The 2,158-nt window shown below is 36.5% G+C and overlaps 1 long non-coding RNA gene across 1 annotated transcript; it reads left to right on the top strand.

Moving 5' to 3' along the window:
• Positions 1 to 1,460: 1,460 nt before the first annotated feature.
• On the top strand, positions 1,461 to 1,901 carry LOC122294672. The gene is made up of 2 exons (XR_006237688.1): positions 1,461 to 1,626; positions 1,729 to 1,901. It is a non-coding gene; the product is annotated as an uncharacterized LOC122294672 (long non-coding RNA).
• Positions 1,902 to 2,158: the final 257 nt, after the last annotated feature.

Below are 2,158 nucleotides of genomic sequence, written 5' to 3'. Positions count from 1 at the left end.
AGTAGGAGTTGAACTTGTTGTGTTTGCTTTGTATTCTCCTTCGGGACAGCAGAGTGAAGTTGTTTATTTTCTGTTTGCTTTGTATTCTTATTCGGGACAGCAGAGTGAAGTTGTTTTTTTTTCTGTTTCTTTGTTATCTCATTCGGCTTTCAGAGGGAAGGAGGGGGAGTTTCAGTTTGAAGTTCTTGTTTTCGTGTTTTATTTTCTGTTTAGAATCTAGTAGTAGCACCACGTAAAGTTTTAGTTTTTGTTTACTTGTTTCACTTTCATTTTTGTTTAATTGTTTACTTGTTTTACTTCTCATATTTAGTTTTTATTCTTTCGGTTGTAGCATTGAGCCTTTCTTTTTCCGTTCTCTAGTTTGTGTTCATCGTTTGGAGTTTACAAGTTTATTTTTCTTCATGCTCTTTTATTTTTCCTTTCACCTTTAATTTATGTCTATTTACATTACTGTCATTTATTTTTCCTTGCACCTTTGATTCCTCTATTTAAATTAATGTCATTTATTTTTCTTTCTCCTTTAAATTTCAGTCTATTAATTTCAGCAATTTTAATTTACTTTCTTGCATTTTAATTCCTTACATTTCATCGCTGCACTTAAATCCAACAAACAAACATGAATCTGGTTCACGACCAGTAAATTTTGATTTTCATTGCACTTTTCCATCCATTGTACATATCATCCTCTTATTTTCTTTTTGTGAAGTTTTTCACATTTTTCAACAAGTTTAATTTTAAGCAACTTTCCCTGTGGATTCGATCCTGTAAGATACTACAACGCATGTATACTTGCAGGTAAAACTGCACTAGATTTTTGATTCATTAATTTGAGTCAAAGTTTAGTCGCAACAAGTTATTGGCGTCGTTGTCGGGGAAAGTAGTTTAACTTAAATTTAAACTTGTTATTGTATTTTATCTTTTTTTTACTCATCTCATTTGCATCAACCACTCATCTCCACCATATTAGATCGATGTATCATTTCATGCCAGTATTTCAAGAAGGTTGGTCTGAGCCAATCCAATCAACTAACTGGGTCAATCAAGCACAAAATCAGCATTTCTCCAACACATATAATCCGGGGTGGAATAATCACCCAAATTTCTTATGGAGAAATGATCAGCCTGGTTGGTCCCCACCTCCTCAGCACCAGTATCCGCCATATCAAAATCCTCAGAGCTATCCTTATGTAGCTCATCCTGGATTTCAACCTCATGTACCTGCACAGCCTCCACATAAGGAAACCCTTGAGGAAACATTACAGGCTTTTATGCAGGGACAAGCTCAGACAATACAGGCCATTACTGAGCTGAGAAGTTCTATCAGCGACTTGACCTCTGCATTACATGCTCAAGAAAAGGGAGACGTTGTTGAGACAGCAAAAGCTGTTCTTAATGCAGCAGAGATGGATGAAGCTGAAAAAGAACCAGAGGTGGCGAAACCAGAACAGAAGAAGCCTGTGAGTGCAGATGCTGAAACTAGTAAGGGATACCAACCTGTGGTATCCTATCCTCAGAGATTGGCAGCTGGCAAAAGTGGAGTTGTGAAACTTACCTTTGGGAACGTGGCACTTAAGTTGAACGTTTTCAACACTTGCAAGATGCCGGCACAAGTTGAAGACACAAGTGGTTTGAATGCTGTGGAGAGTTTGACACCAACGAAGTTTATTTGCTCAAATTCTCCTTTCTATGATAATGAAGATGATTTTAAATTTTTTGATTGTTTTGCAGATTCTTCTCTACCATTTCAAGGGACTGAGAGAACACCTTCTGAATGGTCCACCCAAAATAAACGTCGGTTTCTCTCCGAGCTAAGAAAACAATTTCAAAAATTTTGCAAATCCCGATGGAGTGGGCCGTACATTGTAAATCCCAGGGAAGTGTCTTGATTTCCTTTTTCCTTCTTTACAGTTTTCTTTACTTGCTTTGTTTTTATTTGTTTGTTTGCTTTGATTTTATATTTTATGTTGATTGTTTGTTTTGCTTGTTGAGATCTGTGCACTTTGTTTTCTTTCGTTCGATTCAATAAGGACTATGTCTCTCACTAGTTGGGGGGTGTGGAATGAATAAAACGGTGCGTTAGTAGACACTGTAGATAGTTTAATAAAAGAAAAAAAAAGAAAAAAAAGAAAAGTTGGATCCGTCCGTGATCCGACAAGTG

Source organism: Carya illinoinensis, chromosome 14, assembly GCF_018687715.1.
Source record: "Carya illinoinensis cultivar Pawnee chromosome 14, C.illinoinensisPawnee_v1, whole genome shotgun sequence".
NCBI lineage: Eukaryota > Viridiplantae > Streptophyta > Magnoliopsida > Fagales > Juglandaceae > Carya > Carya illinoinensis.
This window is presented reverse-complemented; position numbering and strand designations above follow the sequence as displayed.